Consider the following 12,884-nt stretch of genomic DNA (forward strand, 5'->3'; position numbering starts at 1 on the left):
AAGTACATTAATGAATCACAATATAGATGTGTGCCTACTTAATGAAACATGGCTTAAAAATAATAAACATTTTGCTTTGCCTGGTTATAATTTTATTTTTAAAAATGCAGATAATGAACATGGTGGTGTAGGCATTTTAATAAACAACAAAATTAAGTATTCAATTATTGATACAAATTTCTATCAAGATGTTCAAAATGTTGCAATTTCTGTTTTAACTGAAATGGGTCCTATTTCTATTTTATGTGTTTACTGTCCTCCTAGAACTGATAATAGAAGAAATATTAGATTACAGAAACTTAAGACTATAATCAATAACTTACCTAAACCTTGTTTAATTTCTGGTGATTTTAATGCACACCATGTAGTTTTTGGATGTAATAGTACTCAATCTCGAGGTAGGGAATTACTAGAAATAATTGATGATACAAACCTATGTATTCTAAATACTGGTCAAGTGACGACTGTCGGCAGGCCAAACATAAATCAGTCGGCAATTGATATTTCTTGTGTGAGTCCGGTCCTCGCTCCATTATGCGAGTGGAAAGTTGGTGATGATCCATTGGGTAGCTACCATTATCCGACATTTATTGATATAATAACATCCTCAATAAATTATAAGTATGAAAGTATGGAAAAGAAATATTTATTTCATAAAACAGACTGGAGTAAGTATCAAGCTCTTTCTAAATTATTAATAAAAAATTGTATTTTCAAGAATGACCCACTAGATTATTACAACTCTTTTTGTGATATTTTAACTCAATTAAGGCAGGAATGTGTGCCAGTTTTTAAGGGCAAACAATTAAATAATACTAAGAGTCCAGCTCCATGGTGGAACGAGGACTGTGATAAAGCAGTTAAGGACTCTAAGTTAGCTCTATGTAATTATAGAAATTGCCTTACTATGGAGTCATACATAGAATATAAAAGAATTGATGCTCTTAAAAAGCGTGTATTGAGTGATGCTAAAAGGAATGGGTGGCAAAATCTGTGTGCTTCGTTTAATAGAACAACTCCAATAGCTGTAGTGTGGAATTATATGCGTAGGTTTAAGAGAATCAATTCCTGTAAAAATGTTTATAGAAATGATGAGTGGGTTAATGACTTTATAAATAAGCTTTCTAATAACGTGAACTTAATTGATTTTAATATTAATGATATTTGTGATAATGATAATGTTGATGATAATAATGAATTTCTACTGAATGAATTTAGTATCAAAGAGCTTGATATGGTCTTGAAAACTAGAAAACACACAACTCCTGGTTTAGATAATTATCCTTATTTAATGCTACAACATTTAGATCAGACTGCAAAAGATGTTTTATTAAAGGTTTTCAATACTCTCTGGGTAAATCAAGTTATTCCAGAAACATGGAAAACGCAATGCGTTATACCGATACTGAAACCAGACAAACCTGTAAATGATTTTAATTCATACAGACCTATTTCCTTATCATCCTGTTTAGGCAAATTATTTGAACAAATTATAAAGTTACGATTAGATTATTATGTTGAGAACCAGCATCTGTTACCGGATTATCAATTTGGTTTTCGTAAAGGAAAAGGTTGTACAGAAAGTTTTGTGTCCTTTGTTGAAGATATGAAAAAATGCGTATTAGCTAAGTCTACTGCAGTATGTGCATTTCTCGATGTTCAGGGTGCGTATGATAATGTAAATCTTCAACAGCTAGTACAAGTTCTAAAGGAAATAGGTCTGCCAGGTAAATTAGTAAAATGGATATTTAATTTTTGCTATGATAGGACTCTATACGTTAAACGAAACATTTTACATGGTCCTAAAACAACTAGCAAGGGCTTGATGCAAGGTTCTTCATTGTCCCCTTTACTTTACAACTTATATACTTCTCAAATAAACAAATATGTAACAGGAGATGTAAATTTATTACAATTTGCGGATGATATTCTAGTGTACAGTGTTAATAGAAATGTAAATATAGCATCTAGTAATGTAAATAGTGCTTTGTATAAATTAAATGATTATTACAAAAATAAATTAAAATTAGATATTAATCCTAACAAAAGTTCAGTGTTAGTATTTGGAGATAGCTCTCCGGTAAATATTGTATATAATTGTATGAAAATTCCACAAGAAAAGGAGAAAAAGTTTCTCGGTGTTATCGTTGATGTGAAACTTCAATTTAGAAGTCATATAGATTATATCTGCCGCAACGCTATGAAGGGTATTAATATAATGAGATCTCTTGCTGGTATATCTTGGGGATCAGACCCTAAAATTTTAAATATGTTGTATAAAAGTTTAGTTCGAAGTCATTTTGACTACAGTTGTCTTGCCTATTTTCATGCGAATAGTGTAGTATTAAGAAGATTGGATGTAATTCAAAATATGGCTTTGCGAATAATTAGTGGTGCAATGCGCACTACACCCACCAACTCTTTGGAAGTAGAAACATGTATAGAACCATTGTTTCTGCGTAGACTTTATTTATCAGAAAAGTTTTGCTCAAAAATTTTAGCTAGGAAAGATCCTATAGTTTTAGAAAAATTTCACTTACCAACACCTCTGTATAATACCTTACTAAATTCTGCTTACGTTACAGCAAATGATGTTATAAATGGTAACATACCTGTTATGTTAAAAATAATAACTCATATTAATGATATGACTAAGAATATGTACAGATGTAATTTGTGGCCTATCTACACATGTAAATATGATTCGCTCTTGAATAAAATAAAAGTTGATATAAGTAGTGTAGATTCCAAAGAAGACTTTTTTCAGTTTATGAGTCACAAAACTATGGTGTATAAAATATATTCGGATGGATCAAAAAGTTTAAATGCAGTCAAATCTGCCCTTTATGATCCACAATGTAAATATAGTAAATGTTTTAAAATTAATTCAGAGTGTAGCATATTTACTGCTGAGGCATATGCTATATTACAAGCATTAATTTACATTAAGTCTTTAAGCTATTGTAGTTATAATGAGTTTATGATATTATCTGATTCGAAAAGTGTTTTGATGAGCTTAGACAATAATAATATCGCACCCTTAATAATGAATGGGCACAACTCCAAAATTCAGTTTTTTGGGAAAAGCCAAAAAACCAATCGGCGGATCGCGGTTTTTTACATAATTGGCTCTAAAATCTTTATTTTATCAGCTACAACTTTCAAATTAAGCATACTTCATCACTGGTATCTGTTATATAATTTGACATGAGACATTTTTGAAAATATTGATTATGAGTATGTAAAAATATTGTTTAAAAAAATATTTCAAAGTTAGGCCTTTATTTTACTATTTCTGTTGTTGTGATTTTGGGTATTACTTGTACTTGTGCCCATCTAATCCTTAGGCTGAATTGTTTTATATGGCATATTCCCTAATATTGCTCTCTAATATTTAAAAATAAGTGTATTATTCAATTTTTATATTGATTTACGCCCAATAACATTGGGGACAGTTATTGTGCGGTATAGTAGCTTATAGCCAATTCAGTATAAGAGTAGGGTGCTGAATACTAGAAAATTATTAGATATGTCGAATTAGATTAAAATAAAGACTATTAGCTATTTCTCTGAGAAAACCGACATGAAAATACTAATTTTAATGCATTCAAAATATTTTTACTTAGATAGATAGGGACTCTTACCCTATAAAAAATATGCTTTTTATCAAATAAAGAAAAAACCTACAAAAACTTTTTCTGTAAGGTTTTCTGTTATGGATTTGTTCAGGATAATCACTTATTAAAGTCCAACAGCCAGTACCTTGGTATCTTTTTTCCACTATCCTGCTGTCCTGGTGGAAGGAACCGTTCTCCTTGTCCCTTACTATAATCACCCACATTATGTGGGAATCAGTTCAAATGGCTATTGTAAAAAATACAATTTAATACTCAAATTGGCGTGTGTAATTTTTGAAGGATTTTAGCAACCAATTTTGAACACAAGAATATCTATTCTGGTGTTCTAACATTCCCCAAAAAATATTTTACTACTAAAGCACCTTAGCCATGCTTCAGATTCAATTTGTGTTATATGGTTTACAATTAATACAGTCTTTTATAAGAGCACGGATTTGCAGTCCATCGAAGATAGCTGCTTTTAATTTTTCCGTACTCATCATCATTTTGCTTTTGATCATTTTAGTGATTAGAAAGCTCAATACATATCTTTGGCCCTCCAAATAGAAGCCCTTTACGTCCTGCTTGACTTCAGTATTGCAAAGAGTCTAGGTACACAAGGTTTACGACGATATTGGTCACCCAATATTTATTATTTTGTACAATTTTTATCCCAGAGTATGCTTGGTTTGTTATCACAAACTCCGTGATCTTTTTTCTTTGCTTTTGTGTACAGTATTTGCCACATATTAATAAAAACTGGTGTTAACACAAGATTACATTACGAACTCACATTTTTAAGCCAAAAAGCACTTTAGAACTTAAATTTAGACAAACTGAAAATTTCAAGGTCTAATAGCTGATCAGTAAAATTGTAGTAACTTAATACGTGAAAAGATAATTTTAAAATAAATTCGATGTATCCGTATTTATGTGACCGTAATAAATTAAAGAATATAATTATAAATTATAACACTAACATTATTAAAGTAATTCACCTTTTGGCTGACTAGTGCGTTTATTCATGAAATAAACAAAGAAAAAAGCCAACCCGAGCCCCGAGCGAACGTTAATAGCCTTAACACGTAGGTATGTCTCTTATTTTATAAATCATTAGTTTATTTGTCGGGAAGTATTTCATAACCACCGCTTTATTTCTTAGCATCGCGATAAAACATTCTATAGGCTCCTAATCAACCAATAGGTATGAAAATTAATACCAAGAAGCAAATTACTTTTATAGGAGAGTTATAAATTTAACTACAAACACCCATCCATGGTCCGTCTAACTAAAGTTAAAGTTATATTTTATAATTTTCTATGATTAACGGGACTTTATCAATGTAATAAAAATGAAAATGTAACATATTATTAGAAATATATGGAATTAATTAGACTTAGCTCACTAACACTTACTTAAAAGTTTGTCACACAAAGGCACAACTCCAAATTTGACCACAGTCGCGGGGGCCGGATTCGACAAATATCGGCATGTCTCTGATTCAGCCCTTCTAGCGGGAAGATAGATGAAAGTATGGAAGGGGCACAAAATGTAGAACTCTTTAATCTGATCATTGTTTTCGATTTCTGTGAAAGCCATCTTGTAGAACTGACGAAAATATGCCTCTCTAGTACAAAAAGTAAAAAACCAAAAATTTTGAGTTGTGCCCCTATATTATTAAGGGTGCGAATGCACTTTAAAACAAATTATTTAATTTATAATATAAGAAACATTATTAATGAAATTAAAAAACCAATTTCACTCAAGTGGATTCCGTCTCATCGAGGCATACCAGGGAACGAAATTGTGGATCAAGTTGCCAACTCTGAACCTCATGAAGACCACTCGGAGCATTTTAAGGTCCCCTTCACGGACTTTCACACCATTATGAAAGAAAACTGTAAAGAGATATGGAAAAATTATTGGAAAATATGCTCAGAAACCAAAGGCAGATGGTATGCTGGGATACAAAAAGAAATACCAACGAAACCCTGGTATTATTACAAAGAGTATATAAGCCGTAGATTTGTAACAACAATTAATCGTCTGCGATTTGGACACCTCAGATCTCCCTCCCATCTACAGCGAATGAAAATAGTGAATAGCAGTTCATGCAATTTTTGTGATGAGGCTGATGCCGACCTGGAACATCTGATTATGAAATGCCCAAGATTTGGCCTTGAAAGACTTACACTAGTAGCCGATTTGAACCACTTATCAGAAGCAGATACAGATGTTAATGTAATACCCCGCCACATCCAGGAAATATTATCAAAACCTATTACTTATGAATATTTATATAAATATGTAATCACTACAGTTGGACATTTATAAAAAGGACAAGTTTAAAGTTCAAAACTGTGTAAAGAAGAAGCAAACTGGAAGCAAACATTTTATTTTAACGACATGAAAGAATATATTGACAACTTACAAGTATTCGGCCAATGGTACAAATTTCCAGGCCAGGAAGGATTTAAAAAAAAAAAAAAAAAAAATCACTAGTGGTCATACGCCAACGTCACTCGCCCGAAGCCATAAAAAAGAAAACAAAAACTTCCGGTCACAGATTAGAGAGTATGTCTAAAGACAGATAGGAAACGGCCCTAGTATTGGTTAAACGATAAACAAACTGGTACCGAGCTAGATTGTCCAGTAGGTGGCGCTGAATACAATATGGCGTCTGCCGCCCACAGATTAAATATACCTGTCATACTTTTTTATATTCCGTTCCTTTTCATGTATTGCGGTTAAAAATAAAACTATTGAAGTATCAAATGAAACTTTATTGATGAAATATAACATGAAATATTTTGTTTACGAAAATCAATAAGCATTAAAACTATTGGATTTTAAAAGATTACAGTTACTGTTGTGATTACAGTACATTGTTTTAGTTTTTACATAATGTACTCACGGATTGACATTTGTATGTAACTCATACAAAATAAGTTGCGTTATGACTTATAGTAAAATAGTTTTTAATGTTCTCCATAAATTCACACGTTCACTCTCACTTTGGTTCTGTCCAATCCAATAGCCACTGTAAGCAGGCCAGATCTACACGTTTCTCACCACCTGTAAAATATATGAAATATTTGTAAATTTAGAGCAAAAAGATGCAAATGTCACCGTAAGACTGTAATCTCCTACATCATCTACATTCTACACTAATATTATGAAGAGTACAGCAGATGAACAAGTGATCTGTCTTATCTACCATACCTACTTACTGTCTGTTTTGTTTCTAGATTTGCACTACTTTGTTAAATAACATTAATTTACCTTGTCAAATGGTGTACTTGTCAATCAATTACATGTACATTCACAGAATCTGGATTCCACCAATCTGTAATTAAATAATTAACTTTTATTAATTTGATCCTAGTCGAAAAGCGTCAGAGGATAAGGTTAGAATCATTTTGAGGGTGTTTTAAATTTTAAAGGTACTTACCAAATGTTCTTATCAACAGAAGTTGTTTTAATTGTTATCTGGGTAATTCATCTAATACAAATCTTCCTAATTTAATGCATTTATGTCATGGCATAACTTGCAAATGAAATGAGTTCATCGTTTGTAATCAAGCATTCTTGGTCTGGTTTTATTGCTTATATAGGTTTCTTCTAAACTTATTTGAATAGGAAGTAAAGGTTGGTTCATCTGGATTTTAAGTAACAGTTGACAATAATGATCAGCACCGGTGATTCCCATAGCAAGCACTTTTATTGTAATTGCAGCTTAACACCTTATAAGTTCGATATTAACCTGAAACAAATAGGTACTTAGATTCACTGTATAAAACACGTATCATTCACTGTGTCCTGCAATCTATGCTTGCAATGTACCTACGTGTATTGTATTTTGGGTCCAAACTCCAAAGTATGTTGTTACTCCATGAAACGATCCATATTTAGTTTCCATTGATTTAAATGGAGTTATGAATGATATTGTAATGAAGATTTAATCCTTTGTGTGGTTTAATACTTGATAAAACATGATGTTGCTGCAAGCTGCAATAACCTTTCTCGAGTGGATATCTTACTTGAGAGAAATTTCTTCTTAAAACAAACATCAATCCAACTGGCAATCCATGCACATGTAGTTCTTATTAATATTGATTGAGAAATTATTGATTTTAATTAGATAAAATTTGTTAGAAAAACACGTTTTTTCGATGAAAATTTTTGACGTTTTTTTTTTTAATAATGTCACAGTTGTAGACTTGAGACGGAACTAAATTGATTAAAGTGAAAATTACGACTTTGAATTAATATACTTTTAAATAATCATTTCATTTATAGAATGCAAATAGATTCAATAAAATAATTTATAAATAAAAGTTGAAGTTGTAATTCGAAAATGTTTACTAACTTGATTCCAGAATCCAGACACGCAAAAGACCATTGTCGCATACATACAAACGACAACTATAAAAAAAGTCACTTCCTCTCGGAACTGTCAAAAAAATTCACTCTCTATGGAGCTGTCAAACTCTATGGCGTTTCCACCCCGTGCTTCCGGTTCCGGAAGAAAAAACAGCCAAGTGTTTTGCACTTTTGCAGCATACTCTCTAATTTGTGTTTTGCAGTGCACAAAATCAGTGGTAGAACGTAGAACCTACAAGTTTTTTTGTTTTGCACGGTGTTTTATTTAATAAACGCTTCTGTTGTGCGAATTGGACGCGTGACGTGCTGAAGATTAAAGGTTAGTTCATTTAATTTTTACTTTTACAAACAGAATTAATGATAATAAGTAGTTCATATCTATCCCTTAAACCTTATTTACCTACTTTCAAACCCAGGCAACGTGTTCCAAGTGTTCCTAACCCTAAATAGTTCCTGCATGTTCGATCCTGTTTAGTTAAGCATATTACTCAATATCTATTTCTAATTATCTATGTGTAACAGAAAGGTGTTATTGTAAGTTGTAAATGTACATCGTGGACCCTGTCTTGCACTGCAATTGGAAAATAATACATAAATAGAACGTCTAAAATTAACAAATATCCTCAAATAAAATAAATTAATTGCTGTACAGTGATGGAAAAGTCATAGTTTTTCCTTTCAATAATTATCATGTTGCTATGAAAATGCTACACTCATAGCACTTCAAAATTGTAAATGTAAATATAAAATACCCCCTAAACATCCTATCCACCTTATCATGTACTTTTATCCTACCTCGTTTAATTCTTAAAATTGTTAATGTCTTAGCAAAGGTAACATAAATTTCCTCCTACATACCTATCTATTATTATATAATATAATTATAATTAATAGTGTAATTTGGTTTCAGACTTTGCATAATGGAATCAAAAAAATTTTTTTTGGTTACATTTTTAGATGAAGATGATGCTCCTGGCATAGTTTCATCAAAGTGGTTAAGATACCAACACTTGTTATTACCCTAATGTATGCACTGAAGAAATCAAAAACAAACTTGAAGAAGATGCCTGCACCTGAAGCAACATGGTCACAATATCAAATAAAAATACTTAAAAGTTATGGTAAAATAATTTTCTTTATTTTTGTATTGCTAAGTTATAACTAGATTTTACTATTGTGAGACTTTTTTATTTATTTCAGAAACTTATGGCGAAGCACGATTACATTTAAAAAAAGCGGAAGAAACCTGAAATTTGGACTCAGACGAAGCAGAAAATGATGTTACAAATGAAGTGACAGTGGACATAATGTCTGCTGTAAATTACCCAGTCACCTCCGGTTCTAAAGAGGCCAAGCAAACACAACTCAAAGCTGTTAACTGCCAATCAGGTAACAGGTTTTTATAACATGCAATGAGCTTCTCTCGTCAAAGATGCAATGCGACAAAATTTCATATTTTCACTTGTTTTAGTTATGACTTTTCCATGTTTTTTTATTTGTTACAGAGTGCATTACAAACAAGCAATATGCTATACAGCAGAGTCATATGATTCAGATTGTGTCAGACCTAGCTAACCAAATGGCTGAAATCAATAGAAAATTGGATTTACCGTTAGCTAGGTCCGAAGAAACATTTTCACCAACAGATGACAATGCAGGTCTTTCAGAACTTTTGGCAAGTCTACCAGTAAAGATATTGCAAGTTTTAATAATTTCGATGACCATTTAAAAATAAACAAGAATACAGGCAATAGTATGTATAAATTAAATACTTAAACACAGGGCAAATTTTATTATTCTATGAAAACATTCTAATGCTACTTTAATTAAATTTCAGATGTCATTTTTGTCTGGTATTGGCGGCAGAAATGTAAGAAGCCTTACGACTAATATGTTGAGACGAATAATTCTAGATGATGTAGCCGAGTTGTATTCGTTAACTGGGAAACAGATGAAAAATTCAAATAAAAAGTCATTTATGAGTACAGAAACCTATAAATTAATCTTTCGTAAGTACCTTTATTTTATTACAAACTTATACAGGGTGTAAATGAATTCATAGGCAACCTTGCAGGGGGTGGCTCAGACCATCATTATGAACTTTTCCTATGACCAATTTTTCCTGTTTTCATACAAAAACTGATCACGAAAATAAAGTTGTTCATAATGATGGTCTGAGCTTCCCCCTGCAAGGTTGCCAATGAATTCATTTAGATACACCTGTATATCTCTCAATATACCTACTACTATTATTTTCTGAATCATTCGTGTTTGTTAGTGTTAATTATTTCTATTTTATTTTTCAGAAATATGTAGAAAAATCAACGAAGATGTAACTGAAGACAGTCTAAAAGAAATTATAAGTGATTGGCTAAATCAAGCTAAAGTTAGACTTTCAAGAAGGTAAGATTTAATTTATTTACATTAGATGTATTTTATTTTACACTAGCGACCCGCCCCGGCTTCACACGGGTACATGTATTATACATATGTATAAAACAAAGTTGCTGTCGCTGTCTGTTCCTATATACATATGCTTTAATCTTTAAAACTATGCAACGGATTTTGATGCGGTTTTCAACAATAGTTAGAGGGATTTATGAGAAAGGTTATATAATAGAACCCCATACGAATCCGGGGCGGGTCGCTAGTTATACATATATTACATTATTATTACACAAGGGACAGACAGACAGCGACTTTCTTTTATACTATGTACCTAGTGATTTACAAATTTTAGATGTGCTCCTTTCAGAATTTTAACTAATAACCCCTTACCCTAATAGTAGTTTTTAAGGATTACTATAAATATATTTATTTCAGACATAGTTCATAATTTTGTTAGTAGTACCACAGAATAATTATAAGTACTACGTACAGAAGTTTTACTTCGCGAAGGTATTTAAAAAAATGTATGCTCAATGTCATTAACAATAAGGTGTAATTTAGCCTGTCTCAAGAGTCAAGCACCATTTTGTTGACAAACGTCAGTGATCGGCACTGCGCCGAAGCTATAGGGCTGACTTCGGTAAAATGATGTGACGTGAGGTGCCAAACTGCGGAAAATGGCGGAGGAAATACATGATTTAGCATGACTTATCATGAATAATATTAACTACTTATTTACCTCTCAGTGTCTTGAGGCAACTTAAAAAAGTACATTCTGTGTTTTTATTATTATTTAGGCAGTTAAATACTGCACAGTAAGTATTTAGTACACCATTTTCTTTATTTTCTTCCATCATACACAAGAATACGCGTGCGTGAGTCAATGTTCGCTCGTATGTGAGGCCTTGTCGAATAGTATCCTGTAGGTGGGCCATCGTGCGTGTTTTGTTTTCGATGTAAACTCGCGGAGATGAACAGGCCTGGTAGTACAGAAACTTATACAATTAAATGTAAAATAATGTCTTAACCTGTGGTAAATATACTTGTTTCTTTTTGTTTCAGAGCAGAAACACAAAATAAAGAAAAAAACCAATAGCGGCGACCATGAAACCGATTTTTTCTCATTTAAAGTAAGATAAGATAAAAGTATAAATAATAAAAAAATATATGTTATGTTTGTTGTTTTATTTAATGTCAAACATGCATATTCATTGCAAGTTTGTTAAGGCAAACTTACATATTATTTATACAGGGTGTTAGGTAAATGGGTATATGAGCCGGCAGTAGCCCATGTTAACATGGTCATATAAATGGTATGGTGAAGTCAGAAATTAGATATCATCATTTTATTTTTTTTAATTTTCATACAAAATAAATTTTATAAAATCCGATTTGTATGAAAATTAAAATAATTAAAATGAAGATATCAATTTCCTGACTTCACCATACCATTTATATGACCATGTTAACATGGACTAGTGTCGGCTCATATACCCATTTACCTAACACCCTGTAGAAGCAGACATAATGCAAGTTTGTTAAGGCAAACTTACATATAATTTATAGAAGCAGACATAATGCAAGTTTGTTAAGGCAAACTTACATATAATTTATAGAAGCAGACATAATGCAAGTTTGTTAAGGCAAACTTGCATATACTTTATAGAAACACATTAATGCAAGTTTGTCGCTCGGAAACTAGAAAGTTTGATTTAAACTTGCCTCAAGTTTATATACTTGCCATGGCAAATTTGAAACAAAGCTTCATTTTTGATACATCAAACTTACTGCAAGTCAGATTCAAGTTTAAATTGTTATCTGGGATTGTATTCCAAGGATTTATGTCTTTGCTGTATATACAGGTTGGAATTTTGTAATGCCACCTGGAGGGAAAGTACTCTTAATATTGTAGATAGAAAAAAAATCTCAAAGAAAACATTCCTTTATTTTTGAAAAGAAATAAAGAAAGAAACTGCATTCAAAGATTTCCAAAAATTTGCTTGCCACACCAGGGAATCGAACCAACTAAAATCTGTTACAAATTACACCCTGTATTTTTATTGCATCGATCGTTAGGGTTAAGTTTAAGGATGAAATCTCTCTAACAAACTTAATAAATCAAATGAAAGGAAAACCATGAAATCTTAAATTATTTAAATTATGTACAGAAAATTGTATGGTATGGTAGTGAATTTTCGAAAATTTTTCGAAAATCTATGAATGCAGTTCTCTTTCTTTTCAAAAATAAAGGATTGTTTTCTTTCAGTAAAATGTTCTATCTACAGTATTAAGAGTACTTTCCATCCAGGTGGCATTACAAAATTCCACCCTGTATAGTATATCAACAAAAACTTGGTGTAAGAAAAACAAAACGACTTATTTATATAATTCATTTATTTAAATTGTATAGTATTCACATTGTCGCTACGAGTTTCAAGATTTGAAACACCAGCTTTCACATACAAAATGAGAACACAATATTTCACAAAACTAGG

The 12,884-nt window shown here is 31.6% G+C and overlaps 3 long non-coding RNA genes across 5 annotated transcripts in view; 1 reads left to right on the top strand and 2 right to left on the bottom strand.

Annotated features, from left to right (window-relative positions):
- Positions 1-5,313: 5,313 nt before the first annotated feature.
- LOC135084289 (uncharacterized) lies at positions 5,314-6,043 on the bottom strand. The gene is made up of 2 exons (XR_010259806.1): positions 5,811-6,043; positions 5,314-5,516 (listed from the first exon to the last, which is right to left on the bottom strand). It is a non-coding gene; the product is annotated as an uncharacterized LOC135084289 (long non-coding RNA).
- A 494-nt stretch (positions 6,044-6,537) lies between these two features.
- Positions 6,538-7,830, bottom strand: LOC135084288 (uncharacterized). Its single transcript, XR_010259805.1, has 4 exons — positions 7,466-7,830; positions 7,070-7,381; positions 6,901-6,964; positions 6,538-6,693 (listed from the first exon to the last, which is right to left on the bottom strand). It is a non-coding gene; the product is annotated as an uncharacterized LOC135084288 (long non-coding RNA).
- A 304-nt stretch (positions 7,831-8,134) lies between these two features.
- LOC135084187 (uncharacterized) overlaps positions 8,135-12,884 on the top strand; it is a 151,826-nt gene continuing 147,076 nt past the window's right edge. Inside the window, exons 1-7 of one of the 3 annotated variants that reach the window (XR_010259779.1) lie at positions 8,135-8,320; positions 8,912-9,122; positions 9,202-9,390; positions 9,507-9,754; positions 9,839-10,010; positions 10,308-10,404; positions 11,452-11,562. This is a non-coding gene — a long non-coding RNA (uncharacterized LOC135084187). Of the gene's footprint in view, positions 8,321-8,911; positions 9,123-9,201; positions 9,391-9,506; positions 9,755-9,838; positions 10,011-10,307; positions 10,405-11,451; positions 11,563-12,884 lie in introns of those variants that run through there. The other 2 variants (XR_010259781.1, XR_010259780.1) reach the window with 2 other exon arrangements.

Source organism: Ostrinia nubilalis, chromosome 25, assembly GCF_963855985.1.
Source record: "Ostrinia nubilalis chromosome 25, ilOstNubi1.1, whole genome shotgun sequence".
Lineage (NCBI taxonomy): Eukaryota > Metazoa > Arthropoda > Insecta > Lepidoptera > Crambidae > Ostrinia > Ostrinia nubilalis.